At 43.3% G+C, this 16,383-nt stretch overlaps 1 long non-coding RNA gene across 1 annotated transcript in view; it reads right to left on the reverse strand.

The window, feature by feature from the left end:
- Positions 1–316: 316 nt before the first annotated feature.
- The window catches only part of LOC117314238 (uncharacterized), a 160,098-nt gene continuing 144,031 nt past the window's right edge, over positions 317–16,383 (reverse strand). Inside the window, exons 6-8 of the long non-coding RNA XR_004528957.2 lie at positions 6,547–7,476; positions 6,082–6,298; positions 317–541 (exon numbers count right to left, since the gene is read on the reverse strand). This is a non-coding gene — a long non-coding RNA (uncharacterized lncRNA). The remainder of the gene's footprint in view (positions 542–6,081; positions 6,299–6,546; positions 7,477–16,383) is intronic.

Here is a 16,383-nt window from a genome sequence, read left to right on the forward strand (position 1 = left end):
CTTCCCACGGAACTAATTAAAGTCTACAAAGTACTTTGAGAATATTCAGTGTGGGGTTCTTTCCAAGACAGAATTACAGGTGGGAATGGCAAGGAATGGGAATAGGCTAAAACTAGGATAGTTGAGTTGCTCTAAGGAAGGCTCAGAGAAGCCTCTTTCCGCTATGAATCTTAAGGCTCTTTCTCTATGCTTGCCCAGCCATCGCAGGGAAGAGTTCACTTCTTTTCCCCTTTCCCAGGCTCAGATATAAGGCGAAGAGGGACCTGAGTTCTGTTGTTCCGTCTGCCCTTACCCCTCAAAATCACACACAGAACGCTTCAGACAATACTTGTCTTATGAAAAGGAAAAGGTTGGATTACATACATATTAGTCTGGAACAAAGTTCTCAGATGCAGGATGTTGATTGCTGTATCTTCTGTGCTTTCAACTGTGGTTGGTTAATCACTGCCCTTGAACTTCTGCTCTAGCACAGCCTTGACATGGGCACCTCTGGTGCGGGGGACTCTTCTGAAGAGTCAGGTCCTGTCCAGGAGGGGTTTACCTATAAAGGCAAAACACACACAATAAAAGCGACCCGAGAACAATTACAAAGCAACACATCAATACAGGCAAAATAAAATAGCACAACGGGTGTTGTGGATTCGGCTTTGCTTGATAGGTTTAGGAATATCCCTATTTGAAAGCAGGGACCTTTGGGCTTTAATACTCCTCACCCATGTTACAAAAGCCTCAGTCTTTGGGGTCTTTTAAATATGTCCTGCTTTTAAGCAGGTCAGCTGTACTTTGGGTATTTCTCCCTTTCTTCTCTCACCATCTCATGAAACACTTTCTGGCTCCATTTCCCCCACTCCCATATCCTGAATAGCAAAGGCTTTCTACTGTCCAAATCAACCTGTCCCCTTGGAACATATCTGGAACCAGCCAATAAGCTGCCAGGTGAAGGGGAACAGGCTTGTTAAATATTCTTTAGTACAAATCTCAAATGTGCAAATGCTGATGTTGTGGAGTAAGGAGGATGACGGTTGGGAGAGACATCTACCCCCCATAAATTCTCAGAGATTAAGCTCCACGCCCTTTGAACCAAAGGCTTCCAAGACCTTTTACCTTTTTAGGAAGGGCTCCCTGTCATCTCAATTGTCCACATTACTGGTAGAAAACTATGACACTGATAGCCAAAAGAGGAGATTTCCGATGCAGTGAGAAGGTGTTCTCTGAGGGGTCCGATCCAGCAAGAAGGGTTTCTCTAGGAGGAGTGGCTATCAGCAGTGTTTCATTCTGCTCTCACCAAATGATAGAGCAAGGAGATGGCCAAGCCCAAGGATGGCGGGGTAACAGGAAGAAGCTGGGTCAAGACAAAACATTTGCTGCAAACGATTCCAAAACGTTCACAGACAGAGATAATGGCAAAATGAACAGACAGTAAATGGGAAAAGATCAGCTCTCACCAAAATTATATTCTCATTGGAAGAAGAAATAAGAGGAAAGGGAGCTCTAGCTTTGGGAAGGGAAGGAGATCATAGAGATGACCCCTAGCACCGGCATCACCCTGCAGCTGTGGTTTCAGGGGGTTATGTTTTCAGACTTGCAAGGTTGATGACTACAGTCCTGGCAGAGAAGGTTCTCTTCAGTGTGTGGGTCCAGCCAAGTCTAACAGGCCCAATTTTCTCAACCAGCTCTACTCCACACTGCAGGTTTTCTCTTCTTCCCTACCACCTTCAGTGTGCACCTACATTCCTGATCTCCTCTTTCCTTCAAACCACATATGAGGCTTTTTGGACTCCACTGGATACACTCAAGGAAAGTGGATGAACTATATCTTAATACGCAAGCTCCTCTGACACAGATCAAATAATACATTTTATGAACTTGAAATGGCAGAAGGGTCAATCATAATTATTTGATGCCTGCCCCAAAATCTTCTATGGTTTTAGGCCAGGTATCAAATATTCAATAATATCAAGGAATAATATCAAAGAATAGCTGGCCCTGCCCAGAGGACCTTACAGTTTAAGTGGAGAAACAAGACACAAAGACACATGAGAACAATCTCAAAGCTCACATAAACCTAGGCGAAATTACACAGCACGTTTTGGAAAAGGAGGGATGGAAGCTAGATTTAGTTCTGTTCTTCTCTTTATTTATTTGTCTATTTATTTATTTATTTTGGTTGTGCTGGGTCTTAGTTGCGGCACGCGGGATCCTCGTTGTGGCGTGCGGACTCTTAGTCGCAGCATGTGGACTCTTAGTTGTGGCATGCATGGGGGATCTAGTTCCCCAACCAGGGAATGAACGCCGGCCCCCTGCACTGGCAGCGCGGAGTCTTACCCACTGGACCACCAGGAAAGTTCCAGTCTGTTCTTCTTAACAACCATTTCTGAGCATTCACTGTCAGCCAGGCACAATGCTAGGAGGTACTTTATATCTTTCTTTTCTTCTAATCCTCACAAACCTTCGTGGTAGGAACTGTTGCCACCGTTTCAGAGATGAGATTAAGTAACTTGCCCTACTAAGCAGGAGAATGGGTTGAAACCCAGACCTGTGTGACTCAAAACTTGTGCCTTTAACTAGCACCTCATACTGTATCCTTCTGCAGAAGAACTTTCTACCTGGAAAGAAGTTTAAACTCTTTCTTTGCTTTAGAGGAGGTTGTACAACTTAGGGGCAGTATTGTGAAAATAGAGGAATGAATTACATGAACTTCTATCTTTGCCTGATTGGCTCACCCAGCTCTAATCCTTGGGCCAAGGGGGAAAAAAAACAAAAGCAAAAACACTACAAGCTCAAGAGATGCTAAGGTTGCACATCTAAGAGCCTTGGGCTGAAAGGCGTTTTGAGAGGTCATTCTCCTGCCTCCGCATAGAAGGCCCTTTAGATTCCATGGAATTCACTTTGGGAAAGTGGATGAACAATATCTTAATACAGCGCTAGCTCCCTTGCCATAGAAGATCACATAAAGCATTTCATGAACTTCTAGATTGATTAGTCCTCAGTGTAGCTTTTGTTGTTTCACCGGACTCAGTGAAATTAATAGAAAGGGATATTCTGGGGATCTCTCCTTCGACTTTCTGGCATGGCAGCTTTTCCATACCTCTAGCCTCAATCCTTGCTGCTGCGAGATAAGCATGAGAGCTTTACTGGGGCTTGGAAACACGCCACATACACTCTGTGCAATGTAAGGCTATGTACAATGGTCAGTATCCTCCAAGGACTTATGCCGTCATATATAGGTAATTACAGTAAAAGCAGGATTCAATATGGGAGGAGTAGGAAAAGAGCCTATAGCTCTTAGTACCAAGAGCCCTTTCAGTCAATGATATTCACCCAAATGCTAACAGAGCCACAGTCTGTTTGAGAAAGTCTTGAGCAGGACGGCAGGACCCTGGGGTCCTGTGCTCAATTTGTGCTACCAGCCCACCCTCTCCCAGCACTCAGGGGACATTTATTGTGCACTGACGCTGTACAAGCACTGGGTATACAGAGATGACTGTGATGTGACCCTGCCAGCAAAGCTCTCACATACTCAGTGGATCCGTGTCCCATCCAACATCAGCATGGAGTTTAATTTGGGAGTGTTGGGGAGAGCACAGGGATTAATGCTAAGAGTGCTGAGTCAACAGTTTCTCCACCCCCCCCCCCCCCGCCCCCCTCCACTTCCTCAGAAAGTGGGAAAGTTGTAGGAAACCACATGAGTTTCACTAATCCCCCATCAATAGCACCCACTGCATTACTGGCCTCATTCTTTCTTTTTTTGTTTTTTTCTTAACATCCTTACAATGGTGTGTTAGTTTCTGCTGTATAACAAAGTGAATCAGCTATACATATACATATATCCCCATATCCCCTCCCTCTTGCGTCTCCCTCCCACCCTCCCTACCCCACCCCTCTAGGTGGTCACAAAGCACCGAGCTGATCCCCGGGTGCTATGCGGCTGCTTCACTTTGTTGATTACAGACTGCTTAATTACAGTGACAGACTCCTCTTGGTTGGTGGGGGTGGGAGGACTGGGGCAAGAAATAAGGGTGAGAAGGTATGGGGGGACAGTGAATGCAGGCCAGCCAGCCCCACCCTCACGGTCCAGGACAGGAGCTAAGGTGAGAAAGAAATCTCTGATCAGCGATATTGACCCTCTCGCCACTGCCTTCCCCCCAAATAATAAAACCTCTAGGAATAAGGGGGGAAAATCAACTTCCTCTGATAGCTATTTTCCTAGTATAACTTCCCTCTTTAGGCTTTTAAAATATCTGGTAATTAGAGAGAAACAGCAATATTGTGTCAGTATTAAACCACAAATATAATATAATTCTTGGCATACAGTAAGTACCGAATAATTGTTGAATACATGAAAGGTTACAGAGAGACAAAATAATAGGGACAAAGGCATACAGAGAAAGCAAGCTGATGGTGTATCTATGTTGGGCTACCTGAACCAAAGCACTGTTTCCCTTCCACTAAAATCACCAATTACATGACAGAGTTGACAACACCAGAAGGCACTTTTAGCATGATACACATGTATCCAGCGGCCAAATGAGAGGAATAAAGAAGGGAGGAGGAAGAGAGCTTTTTTCTGTGAGAGTAGTTACGTGCAGCAGTCGCAAAAAGGCTGAGGTGGAAAAGCAGAAAATAGGCAAGGCAAGGTCAGAAAGACTGAACCAGCTACGTGTCAGACGAAAAGGTGTGGAACAGAATGGGCGTTTCAGGCTGTAGACAGGGAAGGTTTGGGGCTCATCCAGAGAGCCACATCTTCAAGTAACATGATTTAGCTCCTTTGTGGCCTTGAACTGACCTCACCTTGCCACTCCTGCCATACCTATCCCAGGTACTCAATAAATACTCTTGGTTTAATCTCAGGAAACTCTTGATCAATCGTGCTAATAAAAATGAAGTAGACGATGAAAAATTTTTTTACCTGGTTTTGCCTAAGGAGTTATACATTAGCAATTACAATTTATATAAGCATTCATTTGAAAGAGTTTGCAATGCCGATTTGGGAATGACTGGGGTAGGGCAGCCACGATGCATGTTGACAGGCAAGAAACAGTCAAGTTAGGTGGTTTTTTTAAAATCTATTTTTGGCTGCATTGGGTCCTTGTTACTGAATGCGGGCTTTCTCTAGTTGCGGAGAGCAGGGGCTACTCTTCGTTGCGGTGCGCGGGCTTCTCATTGCGGTGGCTTCTCTTGTTGCGGAGCACAGGCTCTAGGCGCGTGGGCTTCAGTAGTTGTGGCTCGTGGGCTCAGTAGTTGTGGCTCACGGGCTCTAGAGCACAGCCTCAGTAGTTGTGGCCCACGGGCTTAGTTGTTCCGTGCCATGTGGGATCTTCCTTTATCAGGGCTCGAACCCGTGTCCCCTGCATCGGCAGGCGGATTCTTAACCACTGAGCCCCAGGGAAGTCCCAAGTTAGATTTTTTAATTTCCTGAAGATAATTGACATGCCAACGTTTAAGAGTTGACTATTTGGGCTTCCCTGGTGGTGCAGTGGTTGAGAGTCCGCCTGCCGATGCAGGGGACACGGGTTCGTGCCCCGGTCTGGGAAGATCCCACATGCCACGGAGCGGCTGGGCCCGTGAGCCATGGCCGCTGAGCCTGCGCGTCCAGAGCCTGTGCTCCGCAAAGGGAGAGGCCACAGCAGTGAGAGGCCCGCGTACCACAAAAGAAAAAAAAAAAAAGAGTTGACTATTTGTACCCACATTCTGAACTATATCATTTATGGAAATTTCTTTAATGTCCCCATCTTTCATTTGTCATAGTCATCATCAGATATAGATATATCTCAGGGCTGTTTCTCTCTTCTTTTATATAAACTAGCTATGCCTTATTCTAGTAGAGTATTAAACTGCCTATAAAGCTCCCTTAATTAATCACCCAATAGTTTAAGCATAATAAACATGTGAACTGTCTCGGTTAATTGGCCCAAGAAATTGTGTTCATCCCCAGAATCATATTTTTCTTCTCCCTCACACTTCCCCTGTCACCCTGAGTTAATGTCAGAAGCAAGAAAACGTTATTCTTGGCAAATGCTGGCTTCATATCCAGAATTAGAGCAAGACCTTAAATAGGAATTTAAGAAATAATTCACTGACGTGGAGGGTCTTCAGATGATGTGTAGGTCAGGGACTCCTGAGGTGACCACCTGTGTTCGGGGGCCGAGGGAAAATCCAGAGGCAGGAGGAGATCCCCTTCCTAAAGGTGGGGTCCAGTCCCATGGAGGAGACGGGACGGCACTCATGACACAGGGACCAAGGCAAAGAGAGACAAGGACAGACCAGGAGGCACTTTATTGAGCTGCAGAGGTAAATGCTGGAAAGACATGAAGAAACAAAATAGAGAAAAATTAAGTCAGGAAGTAAAGGATTAACATGAAGGGGTAGCTTTTCTGGTAAGCGGCCTGAAGTGACCTCTAAACATGGTTTGCTATTCACTAGATGCAGAAAACCCCACAAAATCATGCAAGTCAAGAGGTTCAAATCTTCGTGTTCACTTTAAGAACACTCATGAAACTTCCCAGCCTATTAAGGGTATGCATATCCAAAAAGCCACCAAGTTACCTGAAGGATGCCACTTTACAGAGCAATATATGCCATTCCGTCGTTACAGTGGCGGAGTTGGTAGGTGGGCCCAGGCCAAAGAGTGGGGCTGGATGCAGGGTTGGTGGCCCAAAATGAGTGCTGAATTTTTACTGCACATGCTCAGAAATGCAGAGAGTAGTGCTGACCTTAAGGGCTTAGATGTAGATTCTCTGGTCATTGAGCACATCCAGGTGAACAAAGCCCCCAAGATGCGGCGCAGAACTTAGCTCATGGTCAGATCAACCCATACATGAGCTCTCCCTGCCACGATGAGATGATCCCTACTGAAAAAGCACAGATTGTTCCTAAACCAGAAGAGGAGGTTTCACAGAAGAAAAAGATATCCCAGAAGAAACTGAAGAAACAAAAACTTACCGCCTGGGAATAAATGCTGCAAAAAAAAAAAATACAAATAAAAGTTTTTTAAAAATGAAGGGATATATACAAGATGCCACGTGTGCATCTCCATGTGTGTTTTGCAAGAAGCAGCAGGAAAGGGTGGTGGAAAAGGAGTGGACCTAGATCTGTGGAGAGAAGCAAGGAGAGGGCCTCAAGTCTGGGGAAGAAGGCCAGAGGGCGAAAGACAGGGAGGCGTGATGCAAACTACGTCACCAGCCTTCTGTCCTCCTGGTCTATTCAGATCCACACACACACCCCCACCCCCCATTGGTGGGCAGGCCAGTTGCTTCTTGTAAGGCCTCTTGACCCATGAAATATATCTTCAGGGTCCAGAGAGTGAAAAGAGTGATCTTGCTTACATACGGCTCTGAGCCTCTACTGAGGAACACTCAGAGTTAAGTCCACTCTAACATGAAAATATGGGGTCTGGGAGCTTCAACAGCATAATGGGCTTCAAATCTCTGACGAGTTATTATTCGCAGGACCACTGGCAGCAGTTCTTCATTCTTTCTGGGGAAATAAAAACCACAAGGAAACAGAATGAAACTACAGAAGCAAGGATTGAGTTAGACAGAGGAAACATTTCCTGACTGAAACAACCCCCCTCTTTGGTAGTCTTTAGGGAAGGCTTTGTGATACCCACGTGTCAGGATGACTTAGATGCCAATCAGTTGACCTCGTTGGAAAATAGTGCTAAATGCAATGTTTCATGGTAGAACTCAAATATTTCCTCATGTGTAAGATGGGCAAAATAATACTATTTCACAGAGATGGCATGTGAGAAAATACACAGAGGCCCCTAGTAGATAGTGTGTGTGTTTGTTGTGTGTGTGTGTGTGTGTGTGTGTGTGTGTGTGTGTGTATGAGAGAGAGAAACCACTTCCTCAGTAAATATTGACACATTTTTTTTGCTGCTCCTCAGTTTTCTTAAATATAAAATGAGTATGGACTGCATCCTTCAGAGGGCTTAGAGTGAATATCAAAGGGGTTCAATAGATGGGAGATATTTAGATACTGTAAGCTACCACACACAAAGATATATGTTATCATTAGAATCTCTGTGAAAGTATTTTACCAGCTGCCAATATATGGAGACCCCTTTTATCACAGGTCAGTTTCTTTGCATCACAAACAAAGGCTATATCCATAACTCTTGCCCTTGGCTGGGAACAACCAAGGAAAAAATGCTGGAAAAAATGCAAAAAACTGCTACACTGCTGGAAAAAATGCAAAAAACTCTAAAAACTCAAACTTCCCTGACTTCAGGTCAGTCCTAGCACGTGAGAAGAAAGATCATAAGAAAGATCATAAGTTGGTCAGGCCTGGGTTCAAATCCCAATATCACTATTACTTAATATCTTTGAACCTTGGTTTTCTTGTTCACAAAATGGAGATAAGTACTATCTATCATTTGGATTGTTTTAAGGTTTTAATGAAATCAAATATATAAAAGGTCTGGCCTATTGAGGATGGTCTTTGAGTATTAGTTCTCTTCACATCGGACGCACTGCATCCTATTACTGGTCAGGGTTCTGCGTGGAGATGGTAGCATGGACACACTGATGTCTAACAATTTAAGATTTGGAGCAATGTGTAAAGGGCAGGAGAACGACAGAGAACATCTAAAACAGGACTGCTGCATCTTGAACAGAGTGGCCATCGTTTCCCTAATCTCTTCCTCCCTTTCCGTGTCCTTCTCCAATAGGTATTCCTCATTTTTACCTGTAGGCTGATGTGCCACTTTAAATGGTTTCCAGCCTCAAATTAGTCTCCGGGTCCTGCTTTGTCCAGGAGAACGGGGCAAGTGGACTGGCAATTAAGAGAAGATACTTTCACCCGGGGCTTGCCCAATTTTGAAAATTGGTCCAATATATGTACGTGATAGTTTTCAAAGACCTTCTGCTCCTGACGAAATGGAGCATGTCTCTACATCCCACAGCATGCTAGGGAAGAAGGAAGGAGCGTTCAGGGAAAGCTGAGGTCTACAGGTGTGTTTGTGTACCTCCACAAGCACACTCATTAGAACATGTGTCTGAATGGATACGTATTAGTGGAGGGGAAGGTGGCGTATCTTGGGCGTATCTCTGTATCTTGGGAGGCTTGCTATTGAGGTAAATGTATGATTAGTGAGTGTATACGTTGGATTACTGCTGAAGCGCAGTGTATGTATACAGGTGCTAATGTCCATCTAGCATGGCATAGGTGCTAAGGACAGGTGTGTGTATTGTATACATCGGTGTTTGTGGCTGAGAAATATGATGGCAAAAAGCCACATAACTGATGTATCCTCAGTACCTAAAACAAAGAGTGTGTGGCACGTAGTAGATGTGAGATTAATATCGAGATAAATATTGGAAGAAACATCTTATAAATGAAGAAGTGATTTATTTAAACCACCCCGGGCCCATTCTGGCTTGGCCAATTAATGGCGGGGTTGGGTTGATGGCAAAGAAAGACTAGGGACCAGCTGGACACTGATACTCGAGGAAGAGGAAGCATATGAAGAATGAAGTCAGAAGAGTTCATCCAGGCAGGCTCCTTGGATGGATGGAGATGTGGAACAGAGAACTGTCAACATTCTATGCAAGAAGTTATCCATTAAGTGTTTGTTCTCTAACATTTTATGAGTATCTAGTGCGTGGAAGATTCAGTGTTTGGCGGTGTGGTTATAAAGACGAGCAAGCTGTGGTCTTGAGGTATGCATTTTGGTGAAGACCAATGTGAAAAGAGACAACCATTATAAAATGGGCATGGGCCTCAGTAAAGGTTTGTAAAAAGTGCTCTGGGAGCAGGTGGGATGGGAGAGGAGCTAGGTTTTGAAGCCTGAGTTCTTCCTCACTTGCCAAGCACAAAAGGGGGACAGGGTTTTCCAAGCAGAGTAGGGTGAAGTCCGTTATGTTTTGTAGGAACGGGAAGGGGTAGGGCTTATTGTGCACAGTGGCAATGACACAGAGGACGCACAAGGAATCCAGGTTTTTAGATGCAACGATTTCCTAGAGATGTTGTCTTAAAGCAGATCGTCCATAAAGCAAAAACCTAATGGCACAGGTACTATATCCTGACCGCACATGTAGCATTGATGTCATACTTGTAGTCAAAGAGCAGAAAGAGGGCAAGGTGTGGATAAAGGTATTAAGAAGGTACATGGAGATTTTTATGAGACAGCATCAAATGAACAGAGTTGTAAAATGCAAAAGAAAGGAAAAGGGAAAATGGCTACTGAAGAGACAGTTTTCATAAATCCACTTAAGGGAACATGGCACACATATAGAAAAATGGCTCAAAAACACAAAGCTACCTACAAATAGTGCAAATAAACACAGTACAGACTAAGTCCCCTGGCGCTATGTAAACACAGAATAAACAAGGAGCCCACATTGGGTGAAGAGAACTAGGGAATGCTTCCTGGAGGATGGAGATTTAATTACCAGCGATGCTGGGATAAGCGTATGTTAAATAGAGTTACTTGGGAATGAATCAAGCCACATTCAAACGATAGGCAGAGTGAGAAAATTCTCAGAGCCCCTGGCTCACTCCCATCCTGGGTTGTTTTCTCTTGGCCTGCCCCAATGAGCACATTGCTCATTTGCCACTTTGAACAATCTGTTTTCATTTCCTGTGCTGGCAGACACCCCATTCAGTTTCTCACAGACAGTTATGACTTTCAGATTTCCTGTGGCTCCAGGAGTATGGGGTCAGGTAGCCCTAGACCACGAGGAGGCAATTTTCCAGGTAATTTAGGAGCCAGACTACTTTATCTGAATATCAAGTCCATCCATCCAATTTTCTGCTCCCCAAAGCCCTGGCAGCTGACTATCTCAAGACCAACGCATGCAGCACCTAATCTTGGAGAACTTAACCCATTCTGGCTTGGCCAATGAATGGGGGAGTTGGGTTGTCCAATAAAATGCAGCTGTACTGACATCGTGCAGGGTCCTTGGGCCTCAACCACCTTTTCTCTCTGCCATGTGGTTTGATGTACACAGTAATCTTCAAGAGCCTATGTTAATTTCCTGTAGATGGAAGGGTGCAGACTAGCTTCGGGTTTTGTTAGGTTTGAAAGTCACTGTATGTCACTTATGTAAAAAAGGAATGCGAGTCTGAAAGGACTCCTCACCACGGGGATCTCTAAACTGGAAGACTGGGAATTCCCTGGTGGTCCAGTGGTTAGGACTCTGTGCTTTCACTGCGTGGGTTCAGTCCCTGGCTGGGGAATTAAGATCCCACAAGCCGCGTAGCGCAGCCAAAAAAAAACTGTGTTGAATAATGGAATGAATAAATTCTGTCATCACTTATACAAAAATAAATAAATAAATAAATAAACTGGAAGACTGTTAGCCTAGAGTCCCGTCAATACAGACTGCCTGCCCTCGAGGTAGGTTTGAGAAGTATTTAAGAGTGAAAAGGAGAGGATTTGGTAATTTAATCAATGGTGGAGAGGGCGAGGAAGGAGTCAAGAATGATGACCAGGTTTCTGGCATAGGCACCTGGATGCCCCCGACTGAAGTGGGGTCTACAAAAGACAGAGCAGGTTTAGAGGAAGTAGGTGAGTTCTACTTTTGGGCATTTAAATCTGAGCTACATAGGAGTACACAGTGGCTGGATACATGGGTCTGTTCTAGACTTGCTTGCTCTGTGTAAGTATTCAGGTTTATTTCATGCTCACGTGGCCTGGACCTCCTGCCGTATTTCATGTCCTCCAATGATGCCTGATGCCTAATGTTTCTTTAGTATCCACCTGCAGAGAACCTCATATGGGGTCCACACACAATTGAGTCTAATATTTGTTGTTGATTAATGGACTGGGAAAAAAGATACTTGAATGCCCTCGAGGAGAAACTTCCTCCCTCCCAACTTGCTTGTTTGGGGGAGGGTGTTTCTTTGGACCCAGTAGAGCCCAGTTTAGACAAAGAGCTTTGCTGCTTCAGTCTGCTCTTTTTCTTTTTTGAAATGGTCCTGTTGTATCTATTCATTAGGTTTTTAAGTTGTTAAACTATATTAACTAAAGTTAGGGTAGATGATTTCATACGTCTGTAATCCTGACTGCATTCCTTTCTATTATTTTATTCTATTACATTATACCATAAAAAGGATTGAGAGCCAAACCCAGCTTGTCCTAACCCCGTTACAAATGTACACACATCAAATAATGATAAGAGGATACAGGGAGAGGACTCTGACGTGGGAAACCAGAGGCTTTTTTTTTTCTTTTCTTTTTAACATCTTTATTGGAGTATAATTGCTTTACAATGGTGTGTTAGTTTCTGCTGTATAACAAAGTGAATCAGCTATACGTATACATATATTTCCATTTCCCTGCCATCTTGCAACTCCCTCCCACCCTCCCTATCCCACCCCTCTAGGTGGACACAAAGCACCGAGCTGATCTCCCTGTGCCATGAGGCTGCTTCCCACTAGCTATCTATTTTACATTTGGTAGTGTATATATGTCAGTGCCACTCTCTCACTTCATCCCAGCTTACCCTTGCCCCCCTCATGTCCTCAAGTCCATTCTCTACATCTGCATCTTTATTCCTATCCTGCCCCTAAGTTCTTCAGAACCTTTATTTTTAGATTCCATATATATGTGTTAGCATACGGTATTTGTTTTTCTTTTTCTGACTTTCTTCACTCTGTATGACAGTCTCTAGGTCCATCCACCTCATTGCAAACAACTCAGTTTTGTTTTTTTATGGCTGAGTAATATTCCATTGTATATATGTGCCACATCTTCTTTATCCATTCATCTGTCGATGGACACTTAGGTTGCTTCCATGTCCTGGTTATTGTAAATAGTGCTGCAATGAACATTGTGGTACATGACTCTTTTTGAATTATGGTTTTCTCAGGGTATATGCCCAGTAGTGGGATTGCTGGGTCACATAGTAGTTCTATTTTTAGTTTTAGTTCTATTTTTAGTTTCTATACATATACATATATCCCCATATCTCCACCCTCTTGTGTCTCCCTCCCTCCCACCCTCCCTATCCCACCCCTCTAGGTGGTCACAAACACCAAGCTGATCCCATTGTAGTTTTGATTTGCATTTCTCTAATGATTAGTGATATTGAGCATCCTGTCATGTGCTTGTTGGCAATCTGTATGTCTTCTTTGGAGAAATGTCTATTTAGGTCTTCCACCCATTTTTGGATTGGGTTGTTTGCTTTTTGATATTGAGCTGCATGAGCTGCTTGTATATTTTGGAGATTAATCCTTTGTCAGTGGCTTCATTTGCAAATATTTTCTCCCATTCTGAGTGTTGTCTTTGCATCTTGTTTATGGTTTCCTTTGCTGTGCAAAAGCTTTTAAGTTTCATTAGGTCCCATTTGTTTATTTTTGTTTTTATTTCCATTTCTCTAGGAGGTGGGTCAAAACGGATCTTGCTGTGACTTATGCCATCGAGTGCTCTGCCTATGTTTTCCTCTAAGAGTTTTATAGTGTCTGAGACCAGAGACATTTGAACCATCTATTTGTGATAGAGACACCTTATGCTCCCCCATACGAAGAAGCAGTAAAGTTGACTCTTTTTTCCCCATTTCCTCAGTGCTATGAAGAGTACTCCAGCCCCAGGCCTCCAGTTTATGGAAACTGGGAGCTAATTTTTAAATTCCCCCTAATCTTTACCTTATACAGTCAAGCCATTACCAAACCCTTCACATTCTTCCACCTTATTGCCTCTCAGATTCTACTCTTCTCTCTTCTGAGTTCTTGGCTCTAGAAACCAGAGCCTGAAGCAGTTTATGTGATAGTGCTTTATTGAGGGGTACAATCCCAGGGAAGCAAGAGTGAAGGATCAGGAAAGCAAAGCAGGAAAAAGGGGCAAATCAAGAGGCTTGTGTTACATAGCTCTCCATGGCTTCTAGAAAAGTTGTTGCTTCACATGGGAGGACGCCTTCAAATGGACCAAGTGAAGCAACTGTATCCCCAGTCTCTCTAGGGGAAAGAAGGAAAACGTTAACTGCTAACTCCCATTATTCAATGTTTGTCCCTTGAGGTGTTAACTACCTTAGGTATGTGTGTATACATGTTTATATATGTATGTGTGTGTGTGTGTGTGTGTGTGTATGCTGTGCACAATCTTCTTAAGTATCAATAGCAACAGGGAAGCCCCAGGGTGGGGGACAAAAGATGCACAGCATAGGTGTAAGGTGAGGCCAATCTCTTCGTGCCCACAAGTTACATGAGGGCCCTTGTTCAGCTATAACTGAGCTCCTCCACCTCCCAGCAACAACAGACACCCTAGCCAGAGGCTGAATCTGGCATGCCTCCTTTATCATTTGTATAGTCCTAAACCTGGTCTAGAACCAAATTGGTTATGTCTAAATTATCTCAACAGACACCTAACCCTCCTTCATGCTTTCATATGTCTAGTCGTTCCCTTCTTTATTTTTTAAAATTTGTATTGAAATATAGTTGATTTACAATATTGTGTTAGTTTCAGGTGTACAGCAAAGTGATTCAGTTATACATATGGACATTCTTTTTAGATTCTTTCCCATTATAGGCTATCACAAGATACTTAGTATAGTTCCCTGTGCTATACAGAAGATCCTTGTTGGTTATCTATTTTATATATAGTAGTGTGTATATTTTAATCTCAAACTCCTAATTTATCCCTCCCCCCTCTGTCCCCTTTGGTAACCATAAGTTTGTTTTCTATGTCTGTGAGTCTATTTCTGTTTTGTAGATAAGTTCATTTGTACTTTTATACCTCTGTCATCAGAGGGCAGGGCTCTGCTCTTCGGCACTGGGAGCACAAGAATACTAGAATGCTTACAGGGCAGTGTTCAGATGTGGTTTTGTACAAGACAATGGCATAGCCACACATAGGATAAGAACCCACTCCTAGATTCTCCTCCCTAAGACAAAATGAAGTCAGGGATGGCCCAGGGAAGAGATGAGGGCCAACTTATGACAATAGTTGTCTTTATATGCAAAGATAAAATTTGGAGAGTAGGATGTGATGAAAATTTTTAAGTCAAGAAGGATATGATTGTAGGTGAATATAATATTTACCAAATCCTAAAATAATGGGTCAAGGGAGGCACATTTTGAAACAGAAAAGAATAAACCCCTGGGGATCTTGTTAAAATGTGGGTCCGATTCAGTAGGTTTGGTGCAGGACTGACATTCTGCATTTCTTATAAGCTCCAGGTAATGCCAATACTGCTGATCGTGAACCACACTCTGAGTAGCGTCTATATAGACTGTGCAGGAGACGCCTGCAAATAAATAAGAAAAACATAACAACTCTAGTAGAATAACGTGAGGAAACTCATATATGAAAGTATGCTCTCCAGTATTCTGAAGTTGCATGTATTGATAGTTCATTCCTTCTTGTTGCTGAGAAGTATCTTGCCGTGTACATAGCACAACTCGTTATCCATTCACCAGGTGATGGACATTTGAGTTGTTCCCAGTTTCTAGCTATTATGAATAAAGCTGCTGTGAACATTTGTGTCTTTGTGAGAACATACATGGACTGTTAGGGATAAGTCTGGGCTAGTTTAGCCTTAATACTAAGGCATCATCCTTCTGGAGTTTCTACTGATTACTCCAGGTGTTCAGTGATGTCTCTACTCTGGGTGGACAGAATCTGAATGTTTCCCAGCCCTGTGTAAACTCTAGAATTGTTCAACTTACACTTATCTGCTATTGTTCTTTGTTCAGCATCATGGAGTTTTACCCTACCCAGGCACAAATTAGTATTCATCCAAAAATTCTAGGAGATTGTAGGCAGACTCCTGGAGCTCTTTCTCTGCATGGCTCCCACCAGTTCTAGCTGCCTCAGCTTCCCTGAACTCCAATTTCTATCTCAACTTAGCATGACCACCACACTCTGCTAGATGCCCACTCTCTCTGTTGCTGCTGTTTCAAACTTGCCTCCAGACTGGAATCCAGGGTGATCATAGGGTTCACCTTGTTTGTTTCCCTCTCTCAGGGATCACAGTCCTTCATTGCTTCTTGTCTCAGTATTTGAAAATAGCTTTTCATATGTATTTTCTAGTTGTTTACAGTGGGAGATTAAGTTCCAAGCCAGCTAGTTCTTTGTGGCCAGAAGCAGGCCTCTTACTTGGCTTATTTTTTTTCTCTTCATTTTTCATGTTCTGCAGTTTCACTGACACTTGTTAAGTGTGGATTTCTTTATTTAACTTGCTTAGAACTCATTGGGCTTCTTAGTGACTAATCAGTTTTAGAAAATTCTGTAATTAACTTTTCAAATATTGCCTCTGCCCTGTCCTTTCTCTCCTTTTGTTTTGGAACTTTAATTAACATATGATAGGTCTTCTCACTCTATCTTCCACATCTCTCAACCCTCTTCCATATTTTCATATTTTTGTGTCTCTGTGCTGTATTCTAGATTTCTTCTGACTTATCTTCTTTTTTTTAAATAAAGATTTTTCTTTTGATGGGGAC

The sequence above is a fragment of the Tursiops truncatus genome, chromosome 11 (genome assembly GCF_011762595.2).
Source record: "Tursiops truncatus isolate mTurTru1 chromosome 11, mTurTru1.mat.Y, whole genome shotgun sequence".
Taxonomy (NCBI): Eukaryota; Metazoa; Chordata; class Mammalia; order Artiodactyla; family Delphinidae; genus Tursiops; species Tursiops truncatus.